The sequence below is a fragment of the Tympanuchus pallidicinctus genome, unplaced genomic scaffold, assembly GCF_026119805.1.
Source record: "Tympanuchus pallidicinctus isolate F22 unplaced genomic scaffold, pur_lepc_1.0 scaffold8, whole genome shotgun sequence".
Taxonomy (NCBI): Eukaryota; Metazoa; Chordata; class Aves; order Galliformes; family Phasianidae; genus Tympanuchus; species Tympanuchus pallidicinctus.
In genome coordinates, this window is record NW_026294802.1 from 15230399 (window position 1) to 15254771 (window position 24373).

A 24373-nucleotide genomic window follows, 5' to 3' on the forward strand; every position below is an offset into this window, starting at 1 on the left:
ACAAGCAAGGAAGTTTGTTTTTCAATTCCTCCTCCTATCTGCCTTCAGGAACTTCCTGACCCCACTTCACAGCTGAGGGATGTGCTTTTGCTGGGAGCTTGATGTAGATTCACTGAAGTCAGTGCTTCTTTTTCTATCAACTCCAACAGGTTTTTGATTAGCCTGCAGGATATGCATGTAGTTAACCCTCATAACTTCCCCTCACCTCTTTCAGTAGTGGGAATGAGCAACCAACCCTTCAAGAACTCCACTGTGTACCCACAACATTGGTTTTCCACAGATTCCGCCATCCAAGCATACAGAAAATTTTATTTTTGCAAGGCAAAAATTCATGACGAGTCAAATTTGTTTATCTTAATTGCACGATACTAGCACCATTGGGAAAAAAAAACACACCAAAAACTTGTATTCAAATGAGCAATTCTCAAGAAGGAGAATTCAGTCATTTTGTCCCCAATGACTGAAATGCAGGAAGCAGAGCCAATCTAAGATGCTGAACATGGAAGAGCATGCCACAGCCACAGGGAAAAGATCAGGAGGTAAGACCCATCAGCCAGCTCCCTGCACCGCAGCAAACGTGTGCTGATCCAATCAGAATGGCAGATGCTGAAAGTTGCATTGCAGTGGATCTCCCTGGCTCATCCCCAAAGCCAACGCAGTGCCACAGCGTGTGCCCCATGTAACTCAGCATCAGCCGAGCTCCCTTTATGTACTTCCACAGTAAACGAGACTGAAAAGCAAAGACTGTTCCTCTGTTAAAATGCAACGATTCTGAGGGGAGGGGTAAGGATGGCACAGCTATTTTTCCACACGGAACAACAGTGTCACTCCAGAGCAAGTCTCAGTGACACTCCCAGAGCCCACGTTCTTCAGCAGTACGAAGAGAAGCTGCCGCTTGCTCGCTGTCACCCTGCCATACAAAGGCAATCTGCTCCCACCGTCTGTACCGCTCTGCCCAGCTCACTTACCCTGCTGTCTGCTAAGTGTCTATCAAACTTCTCAAGATCTAGCTAGGAGATCATTTTTACCCATCAGTATGCACAACGCATGGGCATCATGAAGAACATCAGAAAAGCTGACAACAGTTTGTGCAAGCATGGTGAAGGACGTGGAGAAGGGAAACCTGCCCTCTTCCACATACGTGAAGAAAGAAAAGGAAAGCAGCGATATGCCAAAGTGCACAGCACGCGACAGAACAGTTTCATTCAAAGAAAAAGAAACAAAAATCAGTCAAAGGGAGAAACAAAGCCAAAAAACATGTGAATGTAATGCTGACCACACAGCATTCACTACGCTTCCCAGGCAGCGAGTCAGAAACCATTTGTGTTGATAAAAAAATCACACACGCTTTTCCCATTATTCCAGAACTTTTATCCATGGGAAATACCACCGGATAAATCTCACAGCAATCCAAGTGCATCCAGTCACCTGACCGAAGGAATGAGTGAACTGCAGGCACTGAGCTGCAGGCTGACTCACAGTACGTCGCTGTAGTTCACAACGGTTTGCTCCTTTAAGATCTGGAAGGTGTGGCAGCACCTATTTTTTAGTCCCTAAGTTTTAGGTATGTGTTCCAGAGTCATTAGCAATATTATATATGGCCAAAAGCCATCTATACAACCAGCCCTGCTGGTGCCTAGCAGGTACTAGTAACTCGTATTTAGTTCAGTTAAGAGCTATTACCAAGGCAGAGCTTACAGCATATATCTTTCACAGAAGAAGTGATACAAACAATACTCCCAATAAACTGAATGAAAGCTTCTAACAAAACAGTTCCCTGTGCAATTTCCAGCTAAGCACAGAGCTCTTATCAGAACTCATCTGAGGGTGGTTTACAACTCCACATTTACTAGCAATTAGATGATGGAGTTCAGTCAGACCAGTGAAAGCCCTCCAAAATACATCACCATGTTCTAGCGTGGAATAGTTATTCCATGTGCAGTTATCAGTATGAACGCATGCATGCTGGGGAAAGAAGAGGGGAAAGTGATTTTCCTTGCCTTTTTGTTTTTGTACTTGTTGCATCACAACACAGGCAAAAAATCCTGGATTTCTCAATTGGCCACCACATCAAGATCCCAAGGGGACTTCAGAGCTTTCAGAGAGAAAGCCCATAATGCTTTTTCTAACCTCTCAGTACTAACATCACTTATGAACAACGCAGTAGAAGAAACACAGGGAGTGCTGCGCAAGGCACGTGCATATCCATCAGCTGTCAGTGAATCCAGCAAGAGGATGGTCGCACTTTCTTCTGTTGCTTCTCATCTTTCATCTTAAGGAATCAACAGATAACTGATGGGGAAAGAAAAAAATTTTACTGCAACATTAATGCTTTGCTGTACCCAGCTCAAAATTGAAGTCTGACTGCTCACGTTCACAGGTGCAGCATAAACAAGTTCAAGAGCTGCTATTTTTTTTTTTCCCCCCTCTTCAAAGGCAAATATTACAGACTGTAGAACATCCCAAACTGACCTTACTTTCCAACAGGGCTAAATAGAATCAGCTTATGATTGCAAGTCAGCTTCAAATTTTGAGGCTTTGGCTTCTGGTAGATTTATTTATTTTTTAAACTGAAAGGAAACACATGTAAAGGCGCAGAGAAGAAAATCGTATGCATTTCCAAACATTCCCAAACAAAACAGCACATAACTCAGTGGAAAGCAATAGCAGAAAGGCTCAGCTGAAGAAGTCAAGGAATGCCACAGCTAGACTCTGTGATGTTACACAGATGCACGAGCAGCGCTGAGCTCAACTGCAGAACAGAATCTTCTACTTTCCTGATCAGTTAAGACTGACATCTAGGCAACAACCATGAAGGAGTGGAGTTAGGTCAAGGTAACAGCACCAACTTCATCTGTCTGTATATCTATCTGTATATCTATCTATCTATCTATAAAAACAGACCCAGACATTAGGATCCCGTTACCAGAACTGAAATACAGTGGTCCTTCCTACACATTTTGAGAGCTTACAACTCCACTTACGTTGTATTTGTGTCCTCTGTCAGTAGTGCCAAATTTCCATATTACTTTTTTCCCCACATAGCTCACCAACGTTATTAGAAGTGATTAAAAATACTTGAGGCTATCTTCAGTTTATGTCTTAGAAGTCCAAAAGCTAAACAAGCAATTCGTTTGCTTATTTATTTTGAGATGGAGAGCTCAGCACAGAGAGTCACAAAAATCCACTTTATGCTCCCTGATTTTAGTTACTTGAACGAGAAGAGTCTGTCGGCCCCAAACCAGTCCCCACCAGCAAATAAATCAGCATGGAAGTCATGGGACTCCACTGAGTGCTATTAGCTGGTTCTTCACAAACTCATGTTGCTGTAGGTAATCCTTCGTGTCCTGGAGGCCAACTGCACAGTTAAGTAACAAATTCTCACACAGCCAGTTACAGCTCATTCTGAAGCCTGAAGAGTTAGCGCTGCCAAAAACATGCCTGGATCTTTGGAAGTCATGAGAACTCAGGTTCCAAAACCAATAGTGTAATACCCTCCATAAGTATAAAATATAATCGAGCAGGTTATGAACAAAATAAATGCTTTAATTAAGAAGTTACCCGACCCAAATGGGGATCTGGCATACTCCGTGCCAAAAGGTAAGATATGCTCAAGCCAGCTATAAACTCCTAAGTATACCCTTATCTCAAATTATAGGGAAGCAGAACAGCATGAAAGTTATTCACGTTTATTACCTCTGATGCCCTCATTTCACACAGCAACCTGCCAAGCTGTTAAGAGTTGCAACAGGAACTGTGCAGTACAATTCCCACACAGGGACCCTTCTAAGAAGGGTCTTATTGTCATCTGGCTGTGCTTCATGGGTGGCTTAGTTAAACATGACCGAAAAAGGAAGGAAGAAGAAGGGCACACAGTGATTTGCTTTTTAATACAGTACCATGAGCCCAAATGGACTTCTTTGTACGCATCCCAACAACAGGAAGTGGGAGATCCCAAAACCTCAACGTTCCACTCTTTTTCCTCCAGAATTTATGCCTGTAGCAATTATATACAAACCCTTATTAAGAAGGCTTGCACTTATACTGTCTTATGCTTTTAAGGTTAATCTGAGTACCCTTTAAAATGTAAGAAAGGTTCACGTCTCTCCAGTTCTTCAGCTGAAGGTTATGGAAGTTTCTTCTGACAACGAGGAGTTTCTTTCTAAACGTAATGCACAAACAGATTTTCTGTTTAATTTGAATAACCTACAGATCTTATTTAAGCATCACAGGAACAGATTTACTCCTTTCATAAAAATTCACCTCTGGCCCTCTTTATGAAGCATTAATAACTGAGAAGAGGACAAGATAAATTTCTGACCTCCCATTAAAGACACAACCAAACTGCTCCCAGCGCTTTCACACTGGGAAACATCCTTAACCTGCCCCAGGCTGCAGAGGTACATTGAAGAACGCATTTCAGCAAAAAAATGCAAGTTTCATAATTCCCAAAGCCTCCGAAATCTGATTTAGAGATCAAAGCCCAAACTGTGTCAAAACACATAATATTCTACTCAAAAGGATGCTAGCAGATTTAAAGCTAAGTAGTCTAGAGAATGCCAAGCTTGCAGGAAGGTCCAAAAACCTCCCCCGAACACTAAAGCACGTTAGCAGAAAGCCCCAGAGTTACCTGTTTGTCTGAGGTTATCCCCAAAGCTATAACCAATTAAGAATGGACAGCATATTTTTGATGTAAAAAGTGCTCATTCTTGCACCTCAGAAGCGTAACAGTTTACTTGCTAACTAGAAAATAAAAAGAAAAAAAAGCATGCATTGTACATGCCAGCCTTTTAAAGAAATTAACAAATACTATTAGCAGTTTTTTTTAAGAGACAGATGACTGATGAATATCTTTTTTTTTTTTTAGTAATTTCTCTATCTGCATCATTTTAACACAGCTACCCGCTTATATGCCAACCAAACCTAATGCAGGGAGACCAGAATTAAGAAACAGACCCAAAGGAAGAAACAGATTAAGAAACAAAGGAAACAAATCTCTGTCTTGTAGGGTGGCCTATTAAAGTAAAGGCCTCTCAGCTAAATGAAAACTAAAATACTTTAAAGCACTGCTGCATGTAACACATGCACTTAACCAAATGGACACCCCTTACTGAACCAAGTACAACTAACGTGCTATATCTGAAGCCCAAAGGTTGCTGCGTGGCCATCAATCACCCGTCCCCTCCCGCAGAGTGGAAAGGTTCTACACAGACAGCTGAAGGTGAGCAACTGCAACACGCACAGCTATTGATCAGAAGCACGCGACACAGCAAGCGCGCCTAAGAACTGCCCATGGAATCAACAGATGGCAACAGCTATTGCAGACATGAATAGCTTTCAAATACTAACCTAAACATAGCAAGCTCAGAAACTGATCCTCAGTTCCCTTACTGGCATCTCTGATTTTTCTCTCTTGTTTTCAGAAGATAAAAGGAATGGTGCAGGGAACAATCCTGCAGTTTAATCAAACTGCATGCCTTTCTAATGGAAAGTGTGATGATGTGGCTAAGACCTAAAGAAAAGGATGATGGCACCAAACTGACACGGTGATAAATGCTTGTTGATTCACAAGCAACTGCAGCCCAATTTTCAGCCTAATAACAGAGTAACTAATCAGACAGCTCCGGCACAGGGCTGTAACACCTCGGTTACATAACTTTCTTCCATTCCTTCCTCGAGGCACGGAAAACGGCTGCCAGCAGTGGTCCTCCCCACCATATCCAGACAGGCGGCCCTTACAGCAGCCCAGCGCTCTGTGCACCTCTGCCAACCAGCGCGAGGTTCACCCCGCTCAACGGAGGGGAGAGGCACGAGCCTCAAGCGCAGCCATCCGCGTGCACCACCCGTGTGCGTGGGGCAGCCCACGTGCACCGCTGGGCCCCCACGGACCACCCCGCTCCTGCCATAGGCCGCTCCCCGCCACAGTGGAACAGGTGGGCAGCACCCAGCCGGCGCGGCGGCCTTCTGGACGCGCGAACACGCGTCATATCTCTAAACAACAACAAAAGAGGGGTGGGGGCGAACCGGGCCACGTGAGAACTCCCCCAGAGCCCCTTCCAAGCCTTCCCCCATCCGAGGCCCGCCCTCCAGCTCTCAGGGAGGCCCCGCACCCCCTCGCCCCCACCCCGGCGGGCCTTGCCACCTGCCCCCGACCTCCGAGCGGGGCCGCCCCTTACCTGCGGCCCTTCCCCCCCCACCCCGCCGCCGCGGGAGGCGAGCGCGGGGCGGGGGCGCTCAGCTGCGGGGGGCTGCTGAGGGCCGGGGGGGGCCCGGCGGCGGCTCGGGGCCGTCGGGCTCCATTCTCCCCTCTCTCACACACGAACACACACACGCCCGCACGCACGGAAAGGGGCGCACACACAGGAAATAACACGGGGTCAGCTGACCCCCGGCAGCCAATGGCGGCGGGCGCTGGGCAGGCAGCGCGCGCCAGCGGGAACGGCGCGAGGCGGCGGGTCCCGGCCGGGCGGAGGGGAGAGAAGGGGAGGGGGGAGCGGCGCGTGCGCGCGCGCTCGCGTCCGTTTACGCGTGTGCGCGCGCGGCGGTGGGCGGGAGCGGGGGGCGCGCGGCGGAGCCGCCTCACGCTTAAAGGGCCCGCGGCCTTAGGACTCTCAGCCCTCCCGAGTCTGGTGTCAACCTGAAATTTGGGAGTTACGCCTTAACTGAAAACACAGCTTTGCCCTTGGTATAACCACGTAGTTCTTATCCCATGGACAAAACGAAGTTGTGGCGTGAATCGGAAACGCACTCAGAGAAAGCACTACCAAACCATGAGCGAAACCGAGGATCACAAGTCAGACATTTCCCACCGGCACAGAAGCAGTGGGTTTGCACGGCAAAGCACCGCACCCCCGGCGCTCCCCGCAGCATCTCCGTCCCACAAGTGCCTGCTCACAGGCGCTGCAAGGGACGTAAGAGGGGAAGCTCTTCTTAAAATGTCTCAAAGTTCAAAACGGCATGGCTAAATATACAAGGATGAACTGGAGTTTAAAAAAAAGACAACAGAACAGGCTATAAATACAGGGCAACGCCAAACGTCAGCTGTTACACTACAGCAGGCACCTCTGGGAATGGGAAGGATCCCTTAACAACCAGAATGAAAACAAAGGACCACAAATATATAAGCTATCAGAGAATCACAGAATGGCCTGGGTTGAAAAGGACCACAGCGATCATCCAGTTTCAACCCCCTGCTATGTGCAGGGTCTCCAACCAGCAGACCAGGCTGCCCAGAGCCACATCCAGCCTGGCCTTGAATGCCTCCAGGGATGGGGCATCCACAGCCTCCTTGGGCAACCTGTTCCAGTGCATCACCACCTCTGAGTGAAAAACTTCCTCCTAATATCTAACCTAAACCTCCCCTGTCTCAGTTTAAAACCGTTCCCTCTTTTCCTATCACAATCCACCCTCATAAACAGACATTCTCCCTCCTGTTTATAAGCTCCCTTCAAGTACTGGAAGGCCACAGTGAGGTCTCCCTAGAGCCTTCTATCACGCCATCACGTCAGCACAGATCCCATATACTTTGCTGCTTCCGAATCAACTTTGCAGGCCCTAAGACACAGCCCCACTGAACTGAACAGATAATTTAATTCTCTCAGAAACTAATTTTTGGCTTTCTGCAGACTCCAGAGGAAAAAACCACTCTCATTTGTATACCTTGCTTCATCACCAATTTTTCTTGCGTCTTCTTGGCCACTGAATGCTTTGTTTTCCTTCCAGAAGAAAGAAATTCATGTTTCTGACTTGTCCACTCAACAACAGCTACTTGATGATGATCAGTCACACAAAAAATTGTTAGCAATAAAACATTAATTGTTAGTGCTAACAGAGAGTAACCCTATTATGACCTTGTCAGGCCCTCATCGGGCTGACAGATGTCCAGAGCTGGTATGCAGCAGCCACACAAGCAGTCCTGCCTCAGTGCAAAGCCATCAGTAGTACCTACACAGGCAGAGAGTGACCAGATCGCTTCTCAGTTCTCAAGAGGGGAAAAAAAGAGAGAATAGGGATTTAAAGCCAAAAAGAATCACTTAGCAGAACAAACCCTTGAAGTGTCAATTTTAAAATCGATGTAACAAACTGAACAGGTTCACATGTAAATTTTCAGCAATGCACTCTGTAACTGGAGAGTATAATAAATTGAGCAGATGTGCTACACCACAGTCATGAGAAAGATTTAAGTTCCTGCCTTTAGCGCAAGAAAGCCAGCTCTGCCATAATTGTCTGCAGCCATTCTGGGACCACCTCAATAAAACCCTTCTGACTGAAAGCCTCCCCTGTGGAGAACAGGAGGTCTGGGGTGAAACTAAGCCCCCTTGGTGAATGCCACTGCTCCCACCTGTGCTGCTGCCACTGCACATTACACAGGCAGCACTGACTCTCAGCAGATCTGAGCTCTGCCAGTGGCAAAAGGCAAGGTTTTTTCCTGTTGTGTCTCAATGTGATGCTTACTGTGCACATACTTTTGCCCTCTCCCACAGATCCCCAAGAAAAATCTCCCTCTGACCCTGAGAGCACTGGCAAATGGAGATGGAGAGTCTCCTCCTGTCCCTGAGGTCATCACTTCTGATCCAGCCCTAATTTGGTGATTACTCAGTTGCGGTGGCTCTCCAGGAGCATATATTAGCAGCTCACGGGGGGGTGGAAGAAGGAATGCAGTGACCTCCACCACCCATCTTCCCCCCCCCCCCCCCGAGCTCCCTCTGCCCAAAAGGGAGGAGGAATGCAGCAGGGCTGTAAGAAACGCAGCCTGCGGGCTCAAGAATGAGTCTGTCAATAACAGATGCTGCAAAGACTCCACTGTTTGTTAGCGGAAAGACCATGTCTGCATGCAGCTGGTGGGGTCCTCTGAGAGATTTCTTCTTTTTATAAAAGGTTTCATTGCTGATGAAAAGCATTGAACTAGCAGCACCAGGAGGCTGAGGTCTCCACAGAGCCAGGCTCACAGATTTTTCACAAGCACAGAAACCATCCCCTCGAAGTATTACCCTTATTTTAATCCTTCCCCCTACTACACAATTTCATGCCACACATAGGCTCGCCACTGCACTTCTGCAGCTTTCATCTGGAGGCACTTAGATGCTACAGGAACAGGCATTAGAGACTAGCTTGAAGATAGATAATACAAAAGATGACAGTGAGATCGGGCACCTACAGGTCACACAACCAGGGACTGAAGCTGATACTCACGGTGGGACAGCTAAATCTTTAAGCAAGTGTAAAGCAAGGGCAGCGAGACTGTTTCTCTTCCTCCAAGAAAGACATCAGCATGGCTGCATTCATTAACATCTCCTCACTCTCTTCCCATCCAGCCCCAGGATTTCCCATACCTTCCTCCTATTTCTTTTACGCTTACTTCAGATAAGAAGTGCTACATCTGACCCTGTGCAAGGGAGCAGCAGTATCAGACATCTCCCAAGGAACTGCAGCACAGACAGGGAGGGCTCTCCTCTCATTAATTCACCGATATTGAACTTCCCCCTCAAACAGTCACGGAATCTTTGCGCTTGCTGCAAAGTATTTTGGAAGAGCACAGATTAGCAGCTACCGACTGTCACGTCTTGGCTCCGTCACTTGCAAGTGGATCTCCTCCAGACACAAGCAGCATCTTCGTAAGCCTCAGTGTTAATTCCTAGATCCCCATTCCCCCAACAGAGCACCAACCGGATCGAAAGACTTTGGAGTTTCTCAAAGGAAGAAAAATGATAAAGCAGCTGAAGGCAGGTAGTGTGAATCATAGCTGGAAAAAAAATAATAAATCACCTATACAGGAGACAATTCTGCTCTATCTTCTAATACTGCAACACTTCTGTCCTCTTATCCTCCCATTACAAGGAGCTGATTCATGAAAATAGCATCTTTGTACCTTAAGACCTGCTCGGCTTCTTCTGCTTCTTCCTTTTACCTCCTGCCAAAAAGCTGCTCCTGGCAGAATCAGAATTAGTTGCTGTGAAAATGATTGTGGTGTTGCAGACAAAGAGATTTGAGTCCAGTGAAAAGGCTGGGAACAACAGAAGTTGAACTTTTGAGGAAAAGAGGATCACATTTCCATGCAGATGTCCAAAGCAATAAAGGTGGAAATTAAAATAGAAAGCCACACAAATATGATTCTCTGGCAAGACTGTCTCCAACAAGGCAGAAAAGGCCATCAATAAATCTTCATTATCTGAATTGCTAAACGTATCTAAATAAAAGAAGAAATCCAAATATTAGAAGAACCCATCTTTTAAAACGTCCTTACATAAAACCAACTCTGTCTTGCCAGAGCATGTTTTACAGAGTGGGATTTTTTTTTTTCCTTTTAATTCTGCTGGCCTTTTACAGAGGTTTCATCTGTTGGTTTTCTTTCTGCCTACAGGGAAGTGGGAATTTCCAGGCTTGACAAGCTTAAATCCCTGTGACATACAGTCCCAAATTTTAGAGGCAGCTCAGATTTTGATTCTGACTTCACTCCCCGTTGGTTTCCTCCCCGATGCACACAAGAGCTGTTTTCAATCTCAGCTGTTCCAACCAGGAAAAAAAAAATAAATCCCTGAAGGAGCAGCATTTGTTCTCCCACCACCTTGCTGCTACCACTGTACAGAGGCCAGGCACACAGCCCAGGGCCGGAGCAAGGCTTGCAGCAAGACGAGGCGAAGCAGAGCACAGCAGACTAAACCAGAAGCTACATCTTCTACACTCGTCTGCTAAGAAGGCTGTATTTATTTTGTGTAGTAGTAGACTTAGGGTCCACTTAAGATATATATGCATTACATGAAATCTCATTAACTTCTTGGCAGAGAAACCAAATTAATTTTCTTCTGTCACATGCAGTGACGCTTTTTGCTCCTGATTCATCAGAGACATTGGTTTATTAAAAATATTTTAGAGGTTTCACCACTGTTTACTTATATATCTCACATTGCTAACAAAACATGAGGAAAAAACACTTCAAACACTACCGCTTTAATTACTTTGTATCTTGAGACTCATAAAAGTACATACAATGCTCAAAAGCCCTAATTCTAAATTTCAGAAGACATTAATTTCTTATTTTAGTGCCCTGTGTTCCTTTACAGTCACGCTCAGTTCCAAGGAGGGGTAGGGAACACGAGAACATACAGAACTTAGAGCTTCAAACACAGCATCTTTGGTATTTAGGAGCACTACCTACACACCTGAGGGGGGTAAAGAGACATGTATTCCCTCAAGTCACATACCCCAAGCAATGACGGTACTACCAGGTAATAAACCAACTTGGGTTAAGAATATTAGCATTTAATCCAGTAAAGTCCATGCAGACCTTTAGGTCCAAGTGATGGGAACATCTAGTAGAACCTGATGTAGCTTCTGTTGTAGGATTCCAGGAACCCTTTCAGCTGCCAACCATCAGTGACTTCAGGTTTACACTGACAAAACCTCTGCTCATGTACTGGGGCTGTCACCACTCTTCTTGAAGAGATGCTCTCCTGCAGCTTGGAACTTTACCAGCACTCACAGTTATCCCAGAAAGGTGACTAGCAACAGAGGCCACCTATTTAACTTTTCTGTAAGTGTGCTCAGGATAACTAGACTTAACGTACTGCCTGCTCCATCAGGGCTCCAAAAGAAGGCAGGCTCCTCTTGTCAGAGTATCACCAGCAAGCACAAGAAGAAAAGACTCAATAACCAAGACGCATGTCTACTTATCAACTCAATCAGCTAATTTTAGAAATAGCCCATAGCCACAAATAACATAAAAGGAAATTCCAACACAAATTCTTTCACAAGAAGCAGAAGCACTCTGGGGGAACTGCAGCCTACAGGGAGGGGTCGGTAACCGTGGCTGAACCCAGGTCTAAGGAGATACGCTGTTTAAGCTGGCAAAGAGGAAGTGCTAGGCTGGGGTGAAATTCTACCTCGCCGTGGAAGCAGCCTGCAGCTCGGGAGTCCCCCACTGCGGCCACACGGGGGAAGGCGGGGGTAAGCCTTGGGATGACTTCTCTTCTCTGAAACCAGCAGTGCTTCCCACTCCTGCAGTGTGATTCATCCCTCAGGCTGCAGACCTAGGTGCCAGCTTTCTCCTAGCACTGATGAGAAAGGGTAGTCACCCTGTTTGTAATCAGCCAGCATTATCTCATCTCCAGAAACAGTAAGTCAGCAACTAGCCTTAGGTGGTAAGTAGGGGGTTTCCTTAGCAGTTCTCTTCACTGAGACTGAAGTCAGAAAAAAAGAAAAAGAAAAAAAAAAAGAAAGTGGTTACAAGAAAGGGAATATTTTAACAGAAAGGGGGAACCAATTAATGCTTTCAGCTTGTTCCCCTTCACCACTGCCTGGAAAGGCAGCTCTGATACAAGCATCTCCTGCCTAGGGCTTCCTGAGAGCCCCTTAAACATCCGCACTGATTGCTTCCCCCCACTCAGGGGGGCAGACTGTCCTCTACCCTAAATGCTTTTATCCTCTTGATGAGGTCTCTTACACCCAGCTGGATCCTGCCTCACTTCTCCCACCGCAATCTCTGAGCCTGAGAGAAGGCACCTGGGGACCTTTCACTTTGCTTTGGAAAGAGATTTAATCCCTTCACATCCTGGCATGGGGTTGAAGCCATGTACTGCTCCCTCTCCCTGAGTGTCTCTGGATACAGTCCTGTGCGACGGATGTCCCCAGATGAACACAATTCAAAGCAAAAGGTTTTCTCTGCTGTTTTCTTGCTCTTTCAGGAGTCATATAAAAGCAGGTGTAGATAAAGAGCTGAGGAGAACCCTGCAGGGAACAATCCCACTGTACCCAGACAAGATGATGAGGCTTAAAATCTCTTCTGTGTCTAATCGTAGCTAAATCACGCCCAGGATGTCCCTGCCCTCCGTTCTGTGGGGTCCCTGCCTCTTGTTGCTCCTGCAGTGGCTGCTCCCCAGAGACGTGAGGATGGCAGGCCTTTCAGCTTACCCTAAGGGCTGATGGGGGCACTCCTGCCCTCTGAGAGTGCTCACCTCCCCCCTGAGAAGGGGGAGACCACAAATCCCTTAAACAACACCATTACCATGGTGCTGAGATGCCGGGAGCCCAAGTCCCTGTGGATGGGGCAGGGGTCCGGTCCCGACGGGCAGCGGCGCTTTGGGCTTGGGATATTTTGCCACCCAAGACTCGCATTCTTTTCCTGCGAAGGTCCCCGCGGGCGTCGGGGCAGGATGTGGCCAGAGGGCTGCCAAGCTGCCAATGGGGCCTTCCGTGAGCCTGCCGGCCTGCTCCGACTGCAAAAGTGCCGCGCGATTAATTATACATCTGCGCTACAAAAGCTCAGCCCTGTAACTGCAGGGGGTGCTATTCATCAGCCTTGAGACGTGCTGGCAGAGGACAGCCAGGGTCCAGCAGTTGACAGGGAGAAATAAATAAATACAAAAGCGGGACGCGCTGCGGGTCGCGGGGGCGGACGCACGGCGGCAGCGGGACCCCGGTGACCCGGCGGCGGAGAGACCCAGCGCGGCGGCGGCGGCGGCGGCTGGGCCGTGGGGCACGGCGGGGCACGGCGGGGCACGGCCGAGCGGGGCGGCCATCGGCCACCGGGGCGAGGTGTGGGGCAGGGCCGGGGCACCGGGCTGACACCTGCGCGCTCTGCCCGTTGACCGGCCTTTCCCTTTCCAGCAGGCAGCCCCGCGACACGCTGGCAACGAAGCGGCTTCACCGCAGGAGCAAATTTAGAAGGACCCCCGCTCCCTGATCCCTCTCTTTTGAAGCCCGTTTCCCGGAGCGGGCTCTTAGCGAGTACAAACGCAACACGGTGCCGAGCATCCTTCCCCTGTCACTCTCGGCTCCCCTTCCTCCTCCAGACACACGCGCTAACACAAAATGACGGCTTCCTCGGCAGGCTGAATGAGCAAAGCCCTCGCGCCGATCCCTAATTGTCTGCGTTTTACTCTCTCGCTCCACTCGTATTATATCACAAAACTCAAAGCAGCCCACCCACTGCCCCCGTCTTTGTCCGAAATCTCAAATGAACGGTAAATTGGACGCGGGGAAAAAAAAAAAAATTGCTGAAGAAGAAGGGAGGGGCACGCTGCCCCCCCCCCTTCCTCCACCCCCTTTTTTTTTCTTTTTTTTTTTCTTTTTTTTTCTTTTTTTTTTTTTTTTTGAGGTTGCTCTTTGCTGGTGCACCCACACTGCTATTGTGTCAAAAAAAAAAAAAAAATTAAGAAAAGAAATCCCACCTCTCAGCCCTCGCGAATGTGACCCCGGGGCCCTGCCCTCCTCCTCCCATCGCCGTCAGGGCCCCCACCCCGCTCCCAACCTGCAGAGCTGGAGGAAAACAACAAACCCCTCTGAAACCAAAACAAAAAGCGTGATGCGGGAAGAGAGGGGAATCACAAACGGCTCCAAACACAAACAAACCACGCAGGCACATGCACCAACCCAATAACCCATTTATGTCGGGCTGCAGGCTGGAGCCGGGCTGCGGCGAGCAGCCAACAGCTGGGGCCCGGCGTCGGCGGGGAGCTCTGCCCCAGCTGCGTCCCTGCGAGACGCCGCAGCCCCTGCCCGCGCCCCCCCGCACACACGCACACACGAACACCTCGGGCGGCCGCGGCGTCACGGGGTGACACGCAGACACGCAGACACGGGCGGGCGGGCGGCCGCGCGCGTGGCCTGCCGGATGCGGCCTCTTTTACACTCTAAACTTTCGAGAAAGAGAGAGAGACATAAAGCCCATTTACTGTACCTTTCTGGCATCTTTCTCAGCTTTCCCTGCTGCTTCTCCCCACCCCCTTCCGATTTATCTCAGCTACTGGTTTTATAAACCGAGAGGGTGGAGGGGGGAAGGGAAGAGGAGGGGGCTTTTTTCTCCTCTCTCAGCCCCGTCTGCACCTTCTCCCTGAGCAGAGTGAAGTCACAAGGCTGAGGCTGTGACATCACAGCGAGCCCACAAACACCGGATTGTGACTTCACTGCAGGGCAGAACGGGGAGGATGAGGAGAGGGGAGGGGAAAAGGCTCTTATTCAAACACATATCTGCAGTAGTAACAAAGGGAACTCAGGAAATGGCTGGCCCAGAAAATGGCTTTTTTTTTTTTTTTTAAAGCGTATTCTCTTTTCCTATCCCACCCCCTGCCGCAAAAAAAAAAAAAAAAAAAAAAAAAAAAAAAAAGTTTGTGACCACAAGAGGAATACCTTTCACAAGTGGTTTGGGCAGCACAGGCAGCGAGCGCTGGACCAGCGCCATCCTCCAGCACTGCCCATCACCCACAGCCCTTTGGGACCGAGCCACCCACCCCCACCGTGCTGGGGCTGAGACTGAGGAAGGGAGCCCAGCAGAGGACGAGAGGTGCAGGGGGATGGCAGGAAGGCAAAGGGGCTGGGGGGACTGCGGGTCACAGTGCTGAAGAAGCCGGCAGTGACGCGTGGTGACAGAGGTCTGGCAGAGGCGGGTTGGGCTGAGGTAACGCTAATTAGCACGCACTCGATTGTTTTTTTTTCTTCCACTTGAGGATCTGAAACCACTTTCAAGCTATAATTAGAATCAAAGGGGTAGTAAAGGTCAGGTTTAAGGTAACAGAGTTGAATGCGAGGCCTAAGGAAGGCAATAAACAGTGAGGTTTTCGGTTCTCCATCTGATTTTCAGTTTTTAGGTGCCCTGGGAGGCTGGCGGAGGTAAAAGAAACACCCGAAGGCTTCGAATGCATAGCAATGCCTGGATGTTGCAAAAGAGCACAATATTAACGTATTTCTGAAACAACCCCCCCCAAAAAGGGGATTTACTGAGTACTGGCTTAACGCAAACAGGACAGTTGCAGGAATTGGGGCTTTCTTTGTTAATCCAGTTGGAGATTTTTTTTGTTGTTTTTTTTTTTTAATAGCTGTTTACCAAAATTTAACACAACCTCAAATATGTTCATAAATAAGCAAAAAAATAAAGCCCTTTTATTTGTGTTTAAAGCAGAATTTTTTTCCTCCTTTTGGAGAGCGGCAACCCAAAGCCTTGTGCTGCGCTAATCATGCCCGCAGGCCAGGAATGCAGGGGGATAATAAGCCAAGGGCACAGCCGCAGCCAAGCCAAGTGCAAAAATATACGTGTATAAAAATTACAGAGCGCTAATTGCAGACGATGCTATAAAGTTATCTGAACCGCAGAGCCAAAGGGGAGGCAGCTGTGCTCCTTGCAGCATGTCCACCCATCTGCAGCCGCTGCTCCAGACCCCTCTGAGGCCAACCCTCCATGGATCCTGCATGGATCGTGGACAGCCATGCTGCATGAAGCGAGTGGGATGCATAAGGGAAGCCACCAGATCCCTGGCAGGCTGGCAGGTAGAGGCTCTGAGAGGCTCCCCCTTGCCGGAGCTGCTCCATCCACAGACTCTGAATGCCAGCGCCTCAAGCATTTTCTTCCCAGCCCTGGCACAGCCACGGCACCTGGGAAGACGTTCCCTGGCTGCCTGTGTCGTTGTACAGCTTCCAGTGCCAGCACAGCAACACAACAGGCTACCACGGAAGGGATGAGCTCTCCTTGGGAGAGGGAGGAGAGCTGGCACACTACGGGCACCCACCTAACTCTGTGCCCACCATACTCCCCAGAGAGCCTCACTCCCTGTTTGGCTGCAGTTTTCTTACAACAGAATCCCGCTGGATTATTTTCTCCCCTCCCGCCTCCATGTTTGCCCCAGTCCTCTTCCTTGGGGACCTCCCTCAGCAAGGCACACAACATGGCTGCTGCAGTGCCAGGGTGCTCGCAGCCATGGGGAGAGCGGAGCAAAGGAGCGAGGAAAGCAAGAAACCCAACACGCACACAAACGAGAACAGGCGTGCTCCGCCTCGGCCCACACCACCATTACCTGCCTTGGAGAGCGGCCAACGTGCCCAGGCTGCATCCCTCTGCGCTGGTGCAAAGTGCAGGGCTTTGGCAGCGCGTCTCGTCCCAAACCACATAGCCAGAGCCAGGGCAGGGGCTGAACAGGGGCTTCTTTTCGCACAACTGCAATTGTTTTGTTGATGCGGAAAGGTAATTAAAAAAAGTTCTGATTTCAAACGTGCCACAGAATTCCCAGAGCCCGGAGGCTGCTGCTTAGAGGCAGATTAATCACACTGAATTCTCCATCTAGATATTGCATGCACTCCAAACTCCCACCGCTAATAGCTCTAATATTCTCCTCAGCGTGTGCATGCTGCTGGTGTTATGTTCCAAGAATATTAATTCCCCAACTCCAGCTCCTTTCACTTGCGCATGTACCCTAAAGGCTTGCTGCCGGGCACAGGGAGATTAGGGAGGAGAGAAAACGGGGCTGAAGGAGAGCCGGGGTGCAAAGGTGCTGGCGGAGCTTCTCAAGGAAAGCCATTCATCTTCTTTGGATATGCAAGCAGCCCCAGTAAAACCTACCTGAAGGCCAAGTTCTTTAAACAAAGACAGCCAACTACACAGGCACAAGATGGTTGAAATTAAAATGAGTTCCCAGCGCTGGCTTTGTCTTATCTGCTTCCTGCTATCCTGAGAATTGCCCCAAATTTCAACCCTACTAACTGGGGGATCTGAGTTACGGGCTCTTCTCCCGTCCCCTTCACCCCCAAGCAAGGCTCCATGCATCTGAACTCCATGGCCACCTATCAGTCACACTGAGAACACCGCAGGTTGAGGTGCAGTCACCCAGACAGCGGGCAGCGCTTTACAGCCGTGAGCCCCTTCAGCTCCAGCAGGGATGGGCAGAGAGCTTCAGTGTGCACCACGAGCTCTCCACACATTGGAGAACGAGGAGCATCCTCATCCCGCAAAGAGGGGAAGAAGTCCAAAGAGAAATGTGTAATTTTTCTTCAGATTGAAATAACTGCTGTTCCCAGTAAGCAGTTCTGTGCATGTGTGATCTATATATATGGCCAAAAGGCCGGCTGCTAAGCTATAAAATGAATGCACACTTGAAAAGTGCCATTTAAGATGCCTATAATGTAATTTTCAAAGCTACTGAATGCCCAGAGCTCCTAGTGCTGCTCAGAGAAGACTGTGAGCAGCCTCCAGCCTAAAAGCCAGGTCTGTTCTGAAACTGCCCCCATGCCCATTGGGAAGTCCAGCCCAGAAGGCCTCAGAACGGATGGCTGTGGCCATGCTGACATTTAGCAGGCTTACTTGCCTGATAAGAAGTTGCCATTGTCAAGAAGTCAAAATATGTATCTGCATGTATAACATAAATCAGCATGCCTAGGTCAGCATGGAAAAGGGCATTTGCCCCTGTTGTTGCAGGTGTTTCCAACAAGCACACCAGCATGCATCAGAGCCACAGGTTCATTGTGCTGCATAGAGCAGCCCGCCAACTATTTTCACAGCTCAAAACATCCTACCTGGTTTCTGGGCTAAAGCCTGTAAAATCACAGATGTGGGGACATAGGTGGTGGTCAACTGCATAGCTGTAACAGATTAAAGGGAAAATGCAGCATATTTATGGCTAAATACTTCACAGGTGACTGGTGGAGGTGGCAGGGATGCAGCGGAACAGAGGCGTTCTTCTAAGCTTCCTCTTTCCTATAGATCCTGCAGGTCTACAGCCACACGTGTGCCTTGAACTCTCAGCCCCGATTCCTTCAACTTGATTCCTGCTGCAGGAGAGGGAGGACGGGCTGTGTAAGGCTCTTGGAGCCGGACTCTGCTGTAGTAAGGGGAGAGGCACTGCTTACCCCCCTGCGATAAACCCAGGCACCACTCTGTGCAGCTTAGGCGCAAACGTGTGATCCTCTTTCTCTCTTTGTACACAAAGAATGAAGCTGATAGCAAGGCTGACATCTAAATCCTCACTATTGGACGTCTGAGATAACCCTGGTTGTTTTTGTTTTTAAAGCTCAAACATAGGAGAAGGGAGAAAGACAGAAGGATTTCAACCCCTGCCAAACCCTGTTGCCAGCCCCCTGAGTTACAGATCTATGAACTCTTATGGGATGAGGCTCTTTGCTTTTATCTCCCTGTGCAGCTCATGTCCTCAGCCCTCTGCAAACAGATGTTTTGCCCTCAGAGGAAAAAAGAGAAAGAGAGAGAGAGAGAGAGGGAAAGCACGGCCAGGAATGTTGTCTGCAGATGTCAGTCAGGACCTCAGCCTGGGTCTTACCTGCCAGTCCTGCAGAAGGAGGATATGTGAATTTTCTAGCTGGATAGTCAGTATCATCAAACTAGAAACTGTGAGGTTTAGATTGTAATGCAGCCTCACGTTCAGTAAAAAGGCCTCGTTATAAAGGGAAGATGTGGGACCCAGGAGCCTATTCCTGGCACCTGAAAAATTAAAATTTCACTACAAATATCCTAAAGAAATGGTCAAAAATAGCAAAGCATTTCAGACCGTTTTTGTAGAACGTGGCAATACTGGCAAGGGGGGAGTGCTTGTAGGTAGAATACAGTCGGCTCTGGGGAAAGCTTTCTCTGCATTTTTAAAAATGATATGAAGGAAAATATTCTTGGGAACGAGAAGTCTAATGATTACATGTATATAGAGTGTCATCTCCATGTCGGCTTTCGGCAGAAATCCGCTCCCCCACGCCGACGCCCTCCCCTCCAGCCACCCACCCTGATATTCTTCTTCACCACTTCCCACCCATTAACCCAGTACCTGCAGTGCAGTGCTCAAGTGGGACTGGCGGAGCTGCTGCTGCTGTCATCTCGTCGGAGCTGGCAGTCACCTGCCAATCTCGCCCCCACTTCCTCCTCCCTCCCGCTCCCCCACCCCTCGTCAGTGCTGCTCTCCCTGGGGATGGATCGCTCTCCCCCCCACAGCAGCCTCACAAATAACTACTGTTAACTCAATAATATCCCCCTCCAAGGTTTTTAATTACCAGCCCTGCGCGGCGCTCCAGGCAGGCAAAACGGGATGGAGAGGGAGGCTAGCAACAGGGGGTAGGAGAGTTTGGATGGCTGTGGGCTTCATGCCGGGGGAAAGGCTCCTTCTCCTGCACATGGCAGCTCTGGACCGCCCGTGGGATGCTGCAGCCCTGGCAGTGGGCAGGTGCAGAGCAGGGCATGGGGGGGAGGGGGGGAGGGGTGGAAATCAGGTGCATTCCCTTCTGTGCATCCTTGCAAAACACAGATATAGCTCAACATATGAAAGAGCCCAGCTTTTTGCTGTTGTTTTTGTTGTGGTTTTTTTTTTTTTTTTTCCTTTTTCCTCTGCAAGAGAGCCGTTTTATTAAGCCTTTTTTTTTTTTTTCTCCCTGAAAATTCATGGGCTTGTGGTCTGGGAGCATTTTTCTTAGCCTTGAATTAAATGGACATGGCTTACTGAACTTTCAAACAAGCTCTCCATCTAATATTTGTGTGTTCGCACCCATTTAAACTCCCTTGGTTTTTAACAGGTCTGAGTAAGAGGTTGTTGGTTTTTATTTTTTTTTAAATAATCAGTTAATGAAGTTTTATCTGAATAGCCCTAAGCCTATTAGTGCTGGAGCTGTCCGTGGAGCCCCCTCCCCCCAAGGTTAAACAAGCCCACCATTCCTTTTGTGCTCTAAACAACATGCTGGGAAGAAAAAGAGGCAAAGAGGGATAAGAAAGCCCAAGCCCCACACTCTCTCCTTTTTAAATTATAAAGAGACACTGGAAAGGAGCATAAATGCAAGCCCTCTTTTATTTCCCAACACCCCCGTCTCCTTCCTTTGTAAGTCACCTTTACTGTGAAGGCACTGATGCTCTGAGTCTTCATTTGCTTAAATCGAGAAAGCAAGTCCAGGTAACTGTGGGACAGAGAAGACTTCTCAGGGGTGGGCTGGGCAGAGGACAAGTTCAGAGGAAGGGGCACAGACCCAAGGGGTGGGGACTGAACGTGCCGGTGCCCGCCATGCTCTGCTGGAAGGGCACCATCGACCAGCACCACCCGCCGCATCCCGGCTCGGCAGCCCCTTGGCAGACACCCCTGTGCCTCGGGGGAGCCTCCGCTCCCCAAAACCAACAGCAGTCTTCCCAACGCTTCATTAAACAACACAGCTTCCCACCATTGCCCCGGCAACCGACACAGGCCTCCTGTTTGCCAGCTGGGGGAATTAAAGGCAGCCTGGCAGCCAGCCCCCAGCTCTGCTACCTTGGAAGGCTTGCCTTACGCTGTCGGAAAGCACCCCTGGGCAGGGCAGGGGGTTGCACAGCCCTGGTGGGTATGTGTTCCCCCAGAGAGCCAGGATGCCCTGCAGCATCCAGCCCGCTGCAGCAGCCAAGGGCTGCTCCTCACCTCTGCTGAGCATGATCCATGCTCTACGTGGGATCCCCAGGGCTGGAGAAGGACTACGTAATGCCTCAAATGCTCCAACAGTCCAAAGGTAGAAGTTATTCTCCATTACAGCATCATCCCTGTCCCAACATGACCACAGTTGCCAACCAATGCACTCCTCCAAGTGAGGTGAGGTAGCAAATGATGTTCTCTTGCCCTGTTTTCTTCCTTTTTCTTAAATCATGTACGTTGTGATGTATGCCTTGAGTCCATCACCTCTTTGATGAATGAAAGAAGGGAAGGCAAGAGGATGAGCTGCCCATTTCTTCACTGCTCTCTCTCAAAAAAAAAAAGTCCTCAGGAAGGCTGAGTGAAAAATGGTAGTCTTGTGCAGGCCTCAATTGCTCAGACACCTCCAATCCCTTGGCTTGCTCTCAACAAAGCCTCACGGAGGAGCTCAGTACTGCCCAAGCCCTCATTCACACTCCAGAGTTAGATGAGCTGGGCTGCCATCAGAAGGGGTGAGGGGAACAAACCCTACTCTCACCTACTCCAATGGCTCCATGTTACAGAAAACATATCCAGCAGAGCAAAAAGCAGAGCAAAACTTGCCAGACTATCTGTTACCTTCAGCACTTATCCCACGGCAAGGCTCTGCAATACACCAACAGCTTCCAGCAGCTTCTTCACATTACCACCATGGGCTACGAACATCACAGAGGAGGTCTGCCAAACTGAGGAGGAGAGGAAAACACCTCGCTCCACAGCAGCAGCAAATAAAGAAGCTCTATTCACAAACTTGGGAATCCAAATCTGTTTTGTCCTGTTTTCCATGACTACTGACTGCGAGTAGAGGTCTCACAGGGAGGAGCATTAAGTATTTATTCCAACTCTTGTTTTTGTCAGATTCTGCTGCCACTAAGATGTTTCAATCCTGGTTGGAAAATGACATGGCTTTTTTTAATCTAGAGATCCCAGAACAGCACTGTAAGGGTACCTCTACCCTCATCTGCAGCACACAACCTGCAGCATGCTGTATTTCCCAACAGCAATGAACCCTGTCCTGCAAAATCTGCTCCATCCCAGAGCCTGAACAATCTGTATGCCATCCTCCTCTCTACTTTATGAAATATTACTTAGCTACACATTAAATAGCAGGAAAAGAAGAAAAAAGAAGAAAAAAAAAAAAAAGAGGAAGAAATCAGGGCCCTCCAGATTCTGACCACTACTTTGAATTGCATAAGAAAGTGGCACATGGAAAATATGGAGCTGCTTACAACTCACTATCAATCTTTAGAGAACATAAAGGCAGTATGCCCATGCAACCCTACCAAAATTAACTGAGATATTCCTCCTCAGTGACAGGAGACAGCACTAAGTTAGGGGTTTCTGAAGAAATCTAGAGCAGAGGTAAATAAGGGGCAGGAAAATATAATCATAGATTGGCTTAGGTAGAAAGGGACCCCGAAGCCCACCCAGTTTCAACCCACTGCCTAGGGCAGGGCTGCCACTTCACCAGCTCAGGCTGCCCAAGGCCCTATCCAACCTGGTCTCGAACCTCCTGGGATGGGGCACCCACAGCTCTCTGGGCAAATAATCAAATGCTCCAGTACAAAGCTCCCCAGAAGAACCAACTGAAATCATCCAAGGATTGAGATGAACGGAAAACAGTAGGAACACTTTGACATCGTCCACTGGAAACAACAGTGATGGTGGAAGGATTGCTGTCTTACCTCTGCTGGGGGATGCAGAGAGAAGGGGAAGCTTTCAGCAACTTGCAGGAGAAGTTGGCAATCTGAGATGTGCCTGCAGACCATGCAGGTAATAGCTGGACTGGGAGACATGGTTAGCAGGCCTCCCAGCACTGCTGGTATAATCACGGATTTCCTATCTGGGAATTTTCTGATATCTTCATCTTCTGGTTCTCTGTTCATGCAGGACTCTGACCTCTCTAAAAACACTGGCAAAAACAACAACAAAAAAACCCTCCATGTTTCTACTTCTTGACCTTTACTTCCAGGCTGTAAGAAGCTGAATTCTGGAGGCTCAACACCAAACCAACACCCACCCTTTAAACAGAAACCAATCTGTGTGTAAAACTCAGGTTTTTCAGGTAGTGCCAGGGTGGGGAAGGAGAGGAGGCTGACAAGTTCTGAAGCTGGAGACCACTGTGCAACCCTGAATGCTCTCACGCTGTCCCCACCTCTTGGACCACAAACCACTCACTGCCTGCTGCTGCCAAACGCACTTTTCTTTTTTTTTCCACGCTCCTCACTAATTAAACCTCCAGCCCGTCTGCCTCTCCTCCCACCTGGCTCAGCTCACGTCCTCGCTTTCAAATTGTTTTCGTTCTTTCCCGCACCTGAGAGATCTGAGTTTGTGGAGCCCCAAAGGCCGGGGAGGACAAGGAGCCGAGCCACAGCCTGCCCTCCTCCTGGGCCAGATTTGGGAGCAGCAGGGATTGCTGCCGGCAAGCCAGCGGCACGCAGGGGCAGAGGCTGCGTTGGCCTCGGCGTGCGCCCTGCGCTCATTTTCCCCGCTGCTGCCATCCATGATTAATCATCCCTGAGACACGCCTGCCGCTCCCCCCGGCTCCCGAACAACCGCGGCGTGCTGCGAGAGCAGAGGATCCTCCTTGGGTGCCGGCCCTGGCCTAGCCCGTGTCTCCTGGCAGGAACCCTCGACGCTCTGCACGCCGGCCCCTCGCCTGGCGGCCTGGCAATTAATCTCTACCCTCCCCCCATGTTCAAGCTGGCCCCGCCGCCCCCTCCCCCAGCCCCCGTCCATCTGTGTCTAATTGCGTTTCATCTGCAGCCGTTCTCTGGAAGACTCACCGGGAAGATGTCCAGAAGACGCGCACAAGCCCAAGCACGCGCTCCATGCGGGGCGTGGGGATGGCAGCAGCGCTGGGCCGGGTCTCCCAGCCCCCCACACCTCCCCGGGCAGGGGACACGGGTGACAGATGCCCACAGAAAGCGGCTCAGGATAGCACAGGACATGGGAGCTCACTCCCGGGCCTCTCGCTCACCAATTTCCCCACATAAACGACACACGTTAGCGGCACCCATGGTTTCTTCCTGCAGAGCCCAGCCCTGAGCTGGGGCTGTTTGGGGTTTTAGACCTCGAGTGGGACACACGCAGCCCAAGGGCTGAGGCTGTGGTTGCCCTTAGAGCAGGCTGGAGCCAGGTGGTTTCACACGTTACTGTCGACTAACACAAAGGTAAAGGCTGTCGTGTGCGGCCGGCCTGGCACTCAGCAAGGGAAA

General features: G+C 49.4%; 1 protein-coding gene across 8 annotated transcripts in view; it reads right to left on the reverse strand.

The window, feature by feature from the left end:
- The window catches only part of TCF20 (transcription factor 20), a 116130-nt gene that overhangs the window by 55580 nt on the left and 36177 nt on the right, over positions 1-24373 (reverse strand). The window contains exon 1 of one of the 8 annotated variants that reach the window (XM_052668371.1): positions 14675-14826. The exons of 6 other annotated variants lie outside the window; for them this stretch is intronic. The gene's annotated coding sequence lies outside the window, so the exon portion shown is untranslated. Of the gene's footprint in view, positions 1-6176; positions 6343-14674; positions 14827-24373 lie in introns of those variants that run through there. One more of the 8 variants, XM_052668370.1, reaches the window with a different exon arrangement.